Raw genomic sequence first — 12,757 nt, 5'->3', positions numbered from 1 at the left:
CCCCACTCCAGCCCCATTTACATCCCAGCACTTCTACCACCTCTGGCAATTCCCCATTGACCTTGCTTGCTTTCCTTCTCTCCATAGCACTTATCACAACAGAACGCACACATGCAGGAGCGCACACACACACACATGCACGCATATGCACGTGCGTGCACACGCACACACCATACCACAGTGTAAGTGCTGTGAGGATTCAGAATGGTAGGGGCTGTTTTGACTGTAATGTCTCCAGTGTTGAGACCAAGACCTGCATTAGTAGGTACTAAATAAAAGTTTGTTAAAAGAATGTATCAGGGGACGCCTGGGTGGCTCACTTGGTCAAGCGCCTGCCTCTGGCTCAGGTCATGATCCTGGAGTCCCCGATGATCTAGTCTGGCATGGAGTGCTGGGCTCAGTGGGAAGAGTTTCTCCCTCTGACCCTACTCCCTCTCTTGCTCTCTCTCTCTCTCTCATTCTGTCAAATAAATAAATAAAATCATTTTTTAAAAAGAAGAATGAATGAATTGGGGTGCACCTGGGTGACTCAGTTGTTTAAGTGTCTGCCTTTGGCTTGGGTCGTGATCCCAGGATCCCGGGATGGAGCCCTGCATCAGGCTCTCTGCTCCGTGGGAAGCCTGCTTCTCCCTCTCCCACTCTCCTTGCCTGTATTCCCCCTCTCGCGGTCTCCGTGTCAAATAAATAAAATAAAATAAAATAAAATAAGAATGAATCAGGGCCTGAGCTGAAGCCAAGCTGGCAGTTATGGCACGATAATACTAAAATATCACCTGAGCCCCTCATTTCAGTTTGCAAAGCCCCCTCACTGTATATATTCGCTTTTGTGGAGAAAACTCTGTCTCTGCATTTTCTAGGTGATGAAAACTAACTCAGAGAGATGGAATGTTTCCAGAAGACAGAGGAAGCTCTTCTGGTCCTCTGGCCTTGGGCAAGTCACTTCCCGGCTCTAATCTCATTTTTTCTTATCTCTAAGATGAAAAGATGTGGACTGGGTCCCATTTGGGGCTAAGACTTTTAAACTCTAAAATCCCCTGACCTGGATGTTAACCCTTTAAAGACCTAATCGAATGGTGTTACCCACAAACCCTAACTGCAGAATCAGGACGAGCTGCCACCTCAGCCGGTCTGATCCCATTTCCAGTTCTCTTTCAGACCCCACTCCACTGAGGGAAGTGGAAAAGAAGGGAACAGCCACGTGGAGACCTGGAAGGAAAGCGTTCTGGAGGGGCGCCTAGATGGCTCAGTCAGTTAAGCATCTGCCTTCAGCTCAGCTCATGATCCCAGGGTCCTGGGATTCAGTCCCTCATCGGGTTCTCTGGTCAGTGGGGAGCCTGCTTCTCCTCTCCTTCTGCCTGCTGCTCCCACTGCTTGTGCTCTCTCTCTGTCAAATGGGTAAATAAAATCTTAAAAAAAGAAAAAAAGTGTTCTGGACAAAAGGAACAGCAAGTGCAAAGGCCCTAGGATGGCAACAAGCTTCCTGTGTTCTAGGGTGAGAAGAAGGCCCATGTGGCCAAAGCAATGAGAGCAAAGAAGAGGCTGGTAGGAAATGAGGTCAGGGAGGTGAGCAGGGGCCGGCTCAGGCAGAGCCTGGTGAGGAGTCGGGTTCTGTTCTAAGTGCATGGGAAGCCATTGAGATGTTCACAGGAGAGTGACATGGTCTGATAGATGTTTTAAAAGATGACTCTGGGTGTAGTCTGGAGAATGAACTGTGGCTAGTACAAGAAAAAGCAGGGAATCAACTAGAAGGCCTTTTGAAGAGTCAAGGTGAGGACAGCTGTAGCTTGAGCCAGGGGGTGGCAGTGCAGATGGAGAGAAATGGAGAACCACAGATGTTTCTGGAAGTAGAACTATTAAGACTAGGGCAGCCGGCGGCTCAGTCAGCTAAGCATCTGCTCTGGCTCAGGTCATGATCCTGGAGTGCCCGGATCAAGTCCCACATTGAGTCCCAAATGAGGCTCCCTGCTCAGCAGGAAGCCTACTTCTCCCTTTCCCCTGCTCCTTCCTCTGCTTGTGTGCTCTTGTTCTTAAATAAATAAATAAAACCTTAAAAAAAAAAAAAAGAAAGAAAGAAAAGAATTAACAAGACTAGCTGATGGATTCATTAGAGGCTGACATAGGGTAGCAAGGAGAGGAGTCAAGATTTCAGCCTCGGGGCGCCTGGGTGGCTCAGTGGGTTAAAGCCTCTGCCTTCGGCTCAGGTCATGGTCCCAGGGTCCTGGGATCGAGCCCCGCATCCGGCTCTCTGCTCAGCAGGGAGCCTGCTTCCCTTCCTCTCTCTCTGCCTGCCTCTGCCTACTTGTGATCTCTGTCTGTCAAATAAATAAATAAAAAATCTTTAAAAAAAAAATATTTCAGCCTCACTGCCTTCCGCAGCAAGACCTTATGCTCTTCTCCCCATTTTCTGTCTGTTCTCTCGTCTCTGCCTTTTCTTCACCGTCTCCAAACCTACCCATTTCCACAAGTCCCGCTCGCCCCGCTGTTTCTGCTTTCCTCGGTCTCAGGAATCTTCCTTCACTGAATCTCTGGATCCTGTGTGCGTCCATCCATCCATCAGCAGTTGCCAAGATAAATTTCTGTTTCGACAGCTGTGTTCTATACCCCTAGTAGGGGATCAGTTCTCCAAGGGTAGGTATCCCAGCAGAGCTATAGGACAGAATGGCACGTTAGCTATGAGCACAGCCAGAATCTCATTCATTCGTGACGTCAGCTACGTTACTGATGTCTCTGAATCTCAGCTTCAGGTTAAAAAAAGGAGGGGGGTAATTAAAGAGTTAACACATATAAAGGGCTTAGTACGTGCAGTGCCTGGCGCATAGTAAGCCTCTGATGAATGACAACTGTGGCTATCACCTACAAGACAGTTGGGCTGCTTGTGATGATGACTTTGGACAAGTGGTTTTACTTCTTTGAGCCTCAGTTTGCTCATCTGTAAAATGGGATATAGCTAGAATTCAGCTATAAGATTCTCAATGCCTCTGTTCCATTTGTTAAAGGCTTTAGACTCTACCTTGGGTAGTGTTACCCAAAACCCTTGGGATGTGATTCAGTCTTCATAAGGTTGCACCGCCCTCTGTTGGAGGTACTGTGCCAGCATCTGTTGAATCTTCAAATCGTAGAAAAGCCCGGAGAGAGCTCCCTTGCCTATATTCTGAGAACAATCTCTTCTTAAGTAACAACTCTTTCCATGTAGCTATAGATTTTATTTTTTTAAAAAAAGTGGATTTTCCTGCATTTTAAAATCCTGTCCTTATTTTATTCCTTTTTTAGTTCCTTATAAGAATTTGGGTCTTTTTTTTTTTTTAATGAACTATTTGACATAATTTCAGACATGAAAAATTTGCAAGAAAATTCACTATATCCTTCACCCAGGTTCCCTAAATGTTAACACTTAACCTAATTTGCTTTATCATTTCCTCTCTGAGTCTATTTCTCTCTCTCTGCATGTATATATAGATACACAGACTCAATATATACATACCTATGTATCTAGTGCATATATTTTTTTCTGAATCTTTGAGACTAAATTAGACACGAAGACCTTTTATCCCTCAATCCTTTATTAATGATGATATATTATTTTCAAATCTTCAGACTTTATTCAAATTTCTCAGATTATTTCCGTAACCTCTCTAGCAGAAGAAAATCCACATTCCATTTTACACATTCAGTCGTCATGTCCCCTTAGTTTCCTTTACTCTGGAATAGTTTCAAAAATTTTCTTTGTCTTTTAAGACATCGACATTTTTGAAGAATTCAGGCCAGACATTTTGTAGAATGTTCCTTTATTTGGGTTTGTTGGATGTTTCCTAATGATTAGATTCCAGCTATGCATTTTTGGCAGCAATACCACAAAAATTTAGGGTTTTTTTCAGTTAAAAAAAGGCAGTATGTATTTAGGAATGATATGCAATAATGACATAGAAAAACTATACGATTATTTATGTGTTTCTTTACATAAACAAACACTTGGAGAGCTTTTAAAAAATATCAGGGGCTCCTGGTGGCTCAGTCAGTTGAGCATCCGACTCTTGATTTTGACTCAGGTCATGATCTCAGGGCCTGGAATCAAGCCCCTCATTGGCTCCATGCTCATTGGGGAGTCTGCTTGTGGTTCTCTCTCTCTCTCTCTCTCTCTCTGCCCTCCCCCCACCCTCTCTAAAATGAAATCGGGGTGCCTGGGTGGTGCAGTCAGTTGTGTGACTGACTCTTGGTTTTGGCTCAGGTCCTGATCTCAGAGTGGTGAGATCAAGTTCCACAGAGGGCTTCTTGATCAGTGCGGAAGTCTGGTTGGGATTCTCTCTCCCTTTCCCTGTTCCTCCTGCTTGTGCTCTCTCATTCTCTCTCTCTCTCAAAAATAAATAATCTCCTTTTAAAATAAGATAAGGTAAATCTTTTTTAATAATTAAAAATAAAATAAAAATGCCAATACCCAGGCCCATCCCTAGAAATGTTATAAAATTAGTTTTCAATTAGCAATAATCGCGCCTCGGATAAACCTCATTGGCTACGATACTGCCACTGCGCAAAGCTAGAAATGTTATAAAATTAGGATGTTGTTTGAGTATTAGTATTTTTTTTTTAACTCTTCTGGTGCTTCAACTGTGCAGTCCGAGTTGAGAGTCATTGATTTCTACTCTGCTAACTCCAAAAGGAACACTGAACAAGTTACAGAGAGCCCTAAAAGTACAGTAAGATAAGCTTGCTTTGAGTGGGTGAGAAATTTGCTCTAACAAACAACATGAAGTGAATGGAGTGAAAGGCAGAAATCCAATTTTATTTATTTTTTTAAATATTTTTTTAATGTATTTATTTGACAGAGAGAGATCACGAGCAGGCAGGCAGAGAGAGAGAGAGGAGGAAGCAGGCTCCCCGCCGAGCAGGGCCGCCAGATGCGGGGCTCAATCCCAAGACCCTGAGATCATGACCTGAGCCGAAGGCAGATGCTTTAACCCACTGAGACACCAAGGCGCCCCCAGAAATCCAATTTTAGGGATGCCTGGGTGGCTCAGTTGGTTGGGCGACTGCCTTCGGCTCAGGTCATGATCCCGGAGTCCCGGGATCGAGTCCCACATCAGGCTCCCAGCTCCATGGGGAGTCTGCTTCTCCCTCTGACCTTCTCCTTGCTCATGCTCTCTCTCACTGTCTCTCTCTCAAATAAATAAATAAAATCTTTAAAAAAAAAGAAATCCAATTTTAAATGATATACACAGGATAAACTTGCACAACGTCTAGAAAAAAATAGAAGTGTCAGAGGTTGCATTTGAATGGTAGCGTTATGGGTGATCCTTGTTTCCATATTTTACTTTATTTTCAAATTTTCCCTCAAGGAACCTGAGGTCCTTTTCATAATTAAAATGTTTTCAAAACATGAGTATAATTAAAAAAGTTTTCATTTGTGCAGCACTTATTTTGCAATGCTCACATTATCTTACAATAGTAAAAGTAAGTCAATGGTGACTCTTTGCTTGTATGTGGCCGGTACTGTGCTATAAGCTTTACATCGATTCTCTTTTAATTCTTATAGCTAATCGTTGAGGCAGGTACTATTACTCACCCCATTTCTCTCTCTCTCTCTCTCTTCTTTTTTTTTAAGATTTTATTTATTTATTTATTTGAAGAGAGAGAGAGAGAGAACATAAGTCAAGGAGAAGGGCAGAGAGAAACAGATTCCCCACTGAGCAAGGAGTCTGACACAGGGCTCAATCCCAGACCCTGAGATTGTGATCTGAGCTGAAGACAGACGCTTAACCAATTGAGCCAACCAGGTGCCCCTATTAGCCCCATTTCACAAGAAAAAGAAGCTGACTCAGAAAGGTTAAGTCACTTGCCCAAGCTCAAACAGCTTCCAAGCGTCAGAACAATCATTTTACTGGAAACCTTTAACATTTAACTCTAACACCAATATCTAATTTCTAGAAGAAATAAGTACTCTTACGCAAACTCTGCTAAATTCAATTATTTCGCATAGTTGTTTGTTACAGGCTATTTTCCATATCAGATGAACATTAAATACGAAAAACACCTTGTTATGCTTCGCTTAGTTGCTTTGAAAATGAAATTAAAATTCTTGTCATACTCCGATTAGTAGCTTTCCACAAACATTCCAGCCAAGTGCTTTAAAAAAAAAAAAAAAAGCAAATGTACAAAATAAATTACAGTAGCCAGGCAATATTCAGTAATTTCATTTATAATAAGGACTTTACACATGATGCAAACATTTCTAGAACAGAGTCATTCTTCAAAAGAACTCAAAGAATTCCTTTAATGTTTTCCCCATGCATTGAGACCAAACATTTTTACTGAGATCTGTCTAAAAGGCTCAGGAGTAGGAAAACAAAATGTGAAAGTCTGGTTTGGTTTAGTGTAGTAGAGTTTTAATTGCTTTTGTTTCTAAGAAAAAGAATTGGAAAAATATGTGGGCTTTTCCACTGGGAGTTCTAGAACCAGCACAGGGCGGGGGTCAGGAGTACCGGGTCCTGGTTAAGTCACTTCTCTCTGGGTTTTTATGTCTTTGTTCATAAAATGAAGAGTTTGGACCAGACCATCCGCTAAGAAACTCCCCAGTTCAAAAATTCATGATTTTCCAACTGGATTGTCCTGCATTTTTCTTAATTACCTGACTCTAATGAATGACCCAAATGGCAGCCCTCCCCAGGTCCAGACAGTCCGGAAACGGTGCCAGGACCTTGTTGGAAACACGAGAGAAATGAATCAAGGCAGTTTTCTTCCTGTCCACCCTCCATCCACCGAGGTTGCTCTCCCCTCAAGCCAGAGGATGGAGGCCCCACTAAGAAAAGAGAAAAACCGAAAGGAAATGAAAAAACTGGATTTAGAGAAGTAAGAGGAAGAAGACAGTGGAGGAGCAGAAAGGGAAGGAAAGGTCTCTTTTTGTTAAGGATTTTTATATATTTAACCATCCCAACCATCAAAGTCTATGTAATATATTCTTGTATTCCAAATCGGATACAGTAAATTTAGATCTGTAAAGATTCCTTTAAAAAGTACTGCATTTGTTTAAAATTCTCCCAAATGTTTTTCATTAAAGGAAAAGCTTTTTCTTCCCATCACTCATAGTTTCTAGAGCTGTGCCATCCAATATGGTAGCTACCAGCCACCTGTGGCTATTTAGATGTAAATTTAAATTAATGAAAATTTAATCAAGTTTAAAAATCAGTCCCTGATTACAATAACCACATATCAAGTGTTCGAAGCTACATGGGGCCAGTGGTCACCACCCTGGGCAGCGCAGACATAGAACATCTCAATTATCAAAGAAAGTTCTATCGGACAGCACTGTTTAGGAGTGTTTGATGACAGGAAAATGGAGTTTGGAACACTTGACAGAAAATTAGACAATGGGAGGATGAGAACGATATGGTCGACTTGTTAGCCATTACAATAATTATAATAGTTCCAGGTACTGAGTTAAGCGATTTATGCATCCTGTCACTCCTTAAAACACCCTCATGAGGCAGATACACATATTATCCCTGTTTTACAAATGGGAAAACTGAGGCTTAAGAGAGAAAATTGCCCAAGGACAACAGTGAGCAGATAAACCCAGTCTACTCAGCACCAGAGTCCATGCCTTATTGCTTTCTTACCTCAAGTTTAAGGGGCAAGACAGACCTCTAGCTGGTCACAGTAGGTGTCATAAGTGCTAGTCATCCTTTCAGCACTGTCCTAGGCACTGGGGACACAAAGCACCCAAGCCCCCACCATTGGGGCCGGTGAGAGACAATGGAGTAGCAAAGAAATTAATTGGTTCAACCAGTGACTAAGGCAAAGAAGTTAACAAAACAGGCTACCGTGGTAGACATCGATGGGGATGGGGCTCCTTGAAGCACTGGGCAGAAGAGGACCCTCTGCGGGCTGACATCTGCGCTGAGACCTGAATGAGAAGGAACCAGCCAGAGGGAGAGTGAAGGCAATGACAGCATGCATGCCCCCCCAGGTGGAGGCGGGCCCAAAGCTTGGTGAGCAAGGAGTGACCAGCTCAGCCCAGCTAGTGAGCCAGGGAGGAAAGCCTGGGGCTCACTTAGTGGAGGGCCAGCTGTCTCTGCCTCGGGAATAGAGTCACCTCAGCTATTGCCTGAGAAAAGAAAAGGAGCCCCTGGGTGTCTCAGTCAGTTAAGCATCTGCCTTCAGCAGTTCATGATCCCGGGATCCTGGGATAGAGCCCCGAGTAGGGCTCCCTGCTCAGCAGTCTGCTTCTCCCTCTCCCAATGACCCTCCCCCCAGCTCATGCTCTTTCTCTCTCTCTCTCTCTCTTTCAAATAAATAAATAAAATCTTTTAGAAAAAGAAACGAAAACCCAGAGGGCCAGCAGGCAACTCTCCTCATTCATCTATGCTCTGGCCACCCCGGTGGGTCGTCTTTGATCTCACCCTGATGCCCACTCTCCTAACTGGCCCCCTGCTTCCACCTGTGGCCATGGAGTCTGTCTCTACTCAGCAGCCACAATGGCCCTGTTACTCTCCAAGAGCAAAGAGTAAAAGGCAAAGGCATTGTGATGGCTTACAAGGCCCTAAGCAGTCTGCCCCCTTCCATTCTCCGGACTGGCTCCCCTCTAGCCTCCTCCTGTGCACTCCACACTACACTGGCCACTTGCTGTCCCCAAACACAACAGACCCCCTCCAGCCTCTGGGCTGCTCAGTTGGAATGCCCCCCCAAGTTCCCTGCACAGTTCACTCCCTGACCTCCTTTAAGGTTCGGCTCTGATATCTCCTCCACGAAGCCTTCTCTGACCACCATACTCAAAATCAAAACCCTCTTACTCGCTTTACTTTTTTCCTATCACTTATCTCCTACTAATGTGCAGTGTCTTCTCCTGCATTCCTTAAATGCGTTTAGACTATATATTTCTATCTCCCGTCTTATCCTTTCCATGAGAGCAGGAGAAGTCTTTGCTTTGTTCCCTGCTGGATCCTTGGGTAAATACAGAATGAATGCTGAGCACCACTCTCTCTGGGGTCCTCTTCCAGATTTGGGGGTCTATCCCCTGGCACAGAATCCCCTTCTCCCTATGACCCCCTGATTTTTGTTATTAATCACAGATGACTGATTCAGTAAGATGATGTACTTTTTTTAAAGATTTTATTTATTTGACAGATAGAGATCACAAGTAGGCAGAGAGGCAGGCAGAGAGAGAGAGAGGAGGAAGCAGGCTCCCTGCTGAGCAGAGAGCCCAATGTGAGGCTCGATCCCAGGACCCTGGGAATACGACCCGAGCCGAAGTCAGAGGCTTTAACCCACTGAGCCACGCAGGCGCCCCATGTATTTTTTTAAATATTTAAACCAGAGATACCTTCCAGGTAAAAATTTAACCAGGCCCCTGCAGTCCTTTTCCCAGCCTAAGACACAAACACTATGTAGACAAGCACCAACCAACAGAAATATAATGCAAACCACATACGCAATTTTAAATTTTCTGGTAGCCACACTGACAAAAGGGAAAAAGAAACAGGTGAAATTCATGTTACTAATATATTTTGTTTAACTCCATATAACCAAACATCATCATTTCAACATGTAACAATACAAAAATTATTAATGAGATATTTTACATTCTCAGGACACCTGGGTGGCTCAGTCAGTTGGGCATCTGCCTTCAGTTCAAGTCATGATCTCCAGGTCTGTTTCCTACTCCCTGCTGACCTCTCTCCCACTCCCTCCACCCCTCCGCCCTGCTTATGCTCTCTCTCTTGACCTATTTCAAATAAATAAATAAAATCTTGGGAGGGGGAAGGTATTTTTCATTCTCTTTTCATACAAAGACTTCCAAGTTCAGGGCACATTTTATGCCTAGAGCACATCGCCACTTGGACTAGCCACATTTCAAGTGCTCATAGCCGTATGTGGCTAGTGGTCACAGCACAGCTCTGTGGTCTCTGGAAGAGAGGCTACAAGGTACATAGTGCCCAAGCAGGAACTTTGGGCCTCTGTCCAAAAGGGCTGCTAAAAAAGCCCACATGGGCAGAAGCTCCAGAAGCAAGGAAGGCTCATTCTCTCTCATTCCCTCAGGCCCTGCCCCCAGCCAGTTTAGGCTCATGGTCTCCCTTGGATGCTGTGGATTCCTAACCCTTTTGGTCTCTTCCACATCAAGGCATTTCCCACCACCACCAGCAGCACCACTGGAAATACGCCAGTGACCCACCGCAGAACCGGACTCTGCAGTGAGGAGAATCTGGGGTCACTCCCCTCCATCCAGGGGAGGAATATGGGGACCAGAGCCTATCTCCCAGCAGCCCACGGAAGAAATGCATGCAGAGAGTTCCCTTCTCCAGAGACTGGAGCTGTATGCCCTGCCCTAGGCACGGAAGGAGAAGGAGGAAACTGGCCCTTCAGCTGGAATTTCTGTTCACGCTTCTTTCCAGGAAGAAAAAAAAAAAAATTCTGAAGCAATTTTGGCTTCCTTCTCTCCCAAGTCAGGACAATCAGCCAGTTCCCAGGGTGAAGTTACTCAGACCTCAGACCCCATTCTCATAAGGCTCTTGCCCCAAAGACTCTGCCATATGGTCCTGTTTTGCATGCGCTGCTTGCCGCAGCCTCCGTCTGGGCCGCCCCGTCTCTCAGACTCCCACCCACTTACTGTATTTTTATCACCCTCTCCTCAACCCCACACGCTGCTTCTGCCTTTTCCTCCACCCCACCAGGCTCTGCTGTGGTTTTTGATGATTTCCCCTTTGTTTAATCATTCTGGCGAAACAGGACCCAAAATAGAAAACAAGAGAGTGCTGACTTGGATGGGAAATAGACCTGCTAGAACAACATCAAGTAACAACAATGTGCGAGTTGCCATCCCCCAAGCATCACCAGCTCCCCCGGCTATGGACAGAGTGTCGCCTTACAAACCAGGGGTGGCACTTTTACTCTGTGGGGACAACACGCATGTGTTGAAGGACTACTATGGCCAAGGCTCTTTCGTCTCTGGGGGAGAGACATGGGAGGAGTGGGCATGGTTGTCAAGGCTTCTGCCCCCAAGGACCTTGTAGGGAAGAAAGACATCACCTAGCCTGACCTGAAGGCTTTAAACCTGGCTATCAGGGGCTGGGGGATTTCAGGGAGGAGGGGCACTCTACCTGGAACTGGAAGGACAGCCTGCATTGCTGCTGGAAGAGACGGAGGAAAGTGTGCACGGAGGCAGGAAATGGGAGGGAAGCACTCACGGGACACAGGAGCCAGCTCCTGCTGGATCAGTGGGGGTTGGTGCCGGACGGATGGCTCAAAGTCTTTAACATCATCCTTAAATGAAGGAAGGATTCCATGCCTGGGTTTCCCATCAATGTTTCCTTCTCTTCAATGCTCCGAGCTCTGAGAGCACCCACATCAGGAGGCTGAAGAACGAGAGCCTGAAGAACAGAAGGACAGTCCGGCTGAGCTGCCACCACTGGGCGCCCCCCGCCCCAAGACTCAGGCTTCAGGCTGCTTGGACTGGATGACAACCTTAGCCCAGTGGCTTGGGTTACAAAGACTGAGACCTCCCCGAATCTGGCCCTCCAGCCGCTGCTCAGTGCTCTGTCCTCTTCCAACGGTGTGAGGGGCCACCCTCCTTTGGAGTGGATAATTCAAGATTATTTTCTCTTTTGCAAAAACGGAATACAGAGAGAGGAAAAAAGAAAACGTCTCCAACCCCTCTACCCTGGGAAAGTCATGCCTGCTCTTGAGGCAACCAACCAATTGATGGGGAAAGTCTGAAAAAGCTTTACAAATCACACAAATTCAAAGTCAGAGGCTTGTGTTTGTTGCATCTGGAACCAACCCCCCCAAGTATAGCTCAGTGATCCAAGAGAGCCCATTCCTGGTCCCTACTTAAGTGGTGGCCTCCACACACCTTCCACGGCATCACTTGATTTTAATTTTTTTTTTTAAGATTTATTTATTTGAGAGAGAGAGAGAGACGGGAAGGGGTGGGGAGGGGCAGAAGGAGAGAGAGAAAATCTCCAGCAGACTCCCTATTGAGCGCAGAGTCTGACATGGGCCTCAATCTCACAACCCCAAGAGCATGACCAGCGCAGAAGCCAAGAGTTGGGGGACGCTTAACTGACTGAGCTGCCCAGCCACCCCTTAACTTTTTTTTTAGTAGCATTGATCACGATCTGAAATTCTCTTGTTCATCCTTTGGGCTTCCTGTTGATCATAGGTCTCCTCCCTCAGCACCACCCAAACTGTGCCCCCCCCAGGAAGAGCAGGGTCTGTCATGGCACTGGAGTATCCCCAGTGTTTGGCAACAGTGTGAGCATGAAGTGGTTATTCCATAAGTACTTGTGGAAAGTCACAGTGGAAATTCAGAGGTTGGAATGGTGTATGCATTAGATCCAGAAATGCACATGCCCTCCACTCTGAAAATGAAACTGATAGAGTGAATGTGACTTCCATTTTCCTTTAAGGAACTAAGAGAAGCTCTGAACCCCTCATCAAAGCAGTTTATTACACCACTGTTTGTAAAAACAAAAGCCTGGAAGAACCTAAATGTCCATGTGGTTAAATAAATTACAATACAGTTAGACAATAAAGATACTATCCATACTTATGAAAGAACAAGGGAGCTCTTTGTGAACTGACATAGAAAGATGTCCTGGATATAATCTTTAGTGAAAAATGCAAAGTACAGGACAGTGTTAAAGTATGCAATCATTGTTGGGGGAGGGGAGAATAGGATGGGAGGGTGTGTTCATATGTGCTAATTTGTGCAAACACTATTTCTACTGAGTGCAAAAAAAACTAGGTGTGATGTTTACCTGGAGGGGTGGAG

The 12,757-nt window shown here is 45.2% G+C and overlaps 1 long non-coding RNA gene and 1 pseudogene across 1 annotated transcript; both read right to left on the bottom strand.

Annotated features, from left to right (window-relative positions):
- Nucleotides 1-555: 555 nt before the first annotated feature.
- Nucleotides 556-11,342, bottom strand: LOC125110232 (uncharacterized). Its single transcript, XR_007130531.1, has 3 exons — nucleotides 11,172-11,342; nucleotides 2,449-2,646; nucleotides 556-669 (listed from the first exon to the last, which is right to left on the bottom strand). It is a non-coding gene; the product is annotated as an uncharacterized LOC125110232 (long non-coding RNA).
- LOC125080328 (uncharacterized) lies at nucleotides 4,402-4,533 on the bottom strand (annotated as a pseudogene).
- Nucleotides 11,343-12,757: the final 1,415 nt, after the last annotated feature.

This window comes from Lutra lutra, chromosome 10, assembly GCF_902655055.1.
Source record: "Lutra lutra chromosome 10, mLutLut1.2, whole genome shotgun sequence".
Classification (NCBI taxonomy): Eukaryota; Metazoa; Chordata; class Mammalia; order Carnivora; family Mustelidae; genus Lutra; species Lutra lutra.
This window is presented reverse-complemented; position numbering and strand designations above follow the sequence as displayed.